This window comes from Pterocles gutturalis, unplaced genomic scaffold (assembly GCF_000699245.1).
Source record: "Pterocles gutturalis isolate BGI_N339 unplaced genomic scaffold, ASM69924v1 scaffold24149, whole genome shotgun sequence".
Taxonomy (NCBI): Eukaryota; Metazoa; Chordata; class Aves; order Pterocliformes; family Pteroclidae; genus Pterocles; species Pterocles gutturalis.
Window position 1 is genome coordinate 4,538 of NW_010133872.1, and position 216 is coordinate 4,753.

The window sequence follows — 216 nt, forward strand, 5'->3', positions numbered from 1 at the left end:
CTTTAAGGGGGAAGGACCCTGCCTGTCAATAGGTGCAGGAAAAAATAAACCCAATCGCTTTTCCTGCCAGAGCTTGTTTTCCTTTAAAAAAAATAAATAAAATTAAAAGGCTGGCTTATTTTTCCAAATGTTTTCAGACTCGGATGAAGCAGCTGATGCTCCCATCCCTGCAGCATGGACACGGCGTGGTGCGGGGGACAGGGGCGGGGGGGGGGC

General features: G+C 49.1%; 1 protein-coding gene across 1 annotated transcript in view; it reads right to left on the reverse strand.

Moving 5' to 3' along the window:
• The window catches only part of LOC104467577 (membrane progestin receptor gamma-B-like), a gene marked incomplete at its 5' end in the record, with an annotated part of 6,030 nt that overhangs the window by 1,344 nt on the left and 4,470 nt on the right, over positions 1-216 (reverse strand). The gene's annotated exons all lie outside the window — the stretch shown is intronic.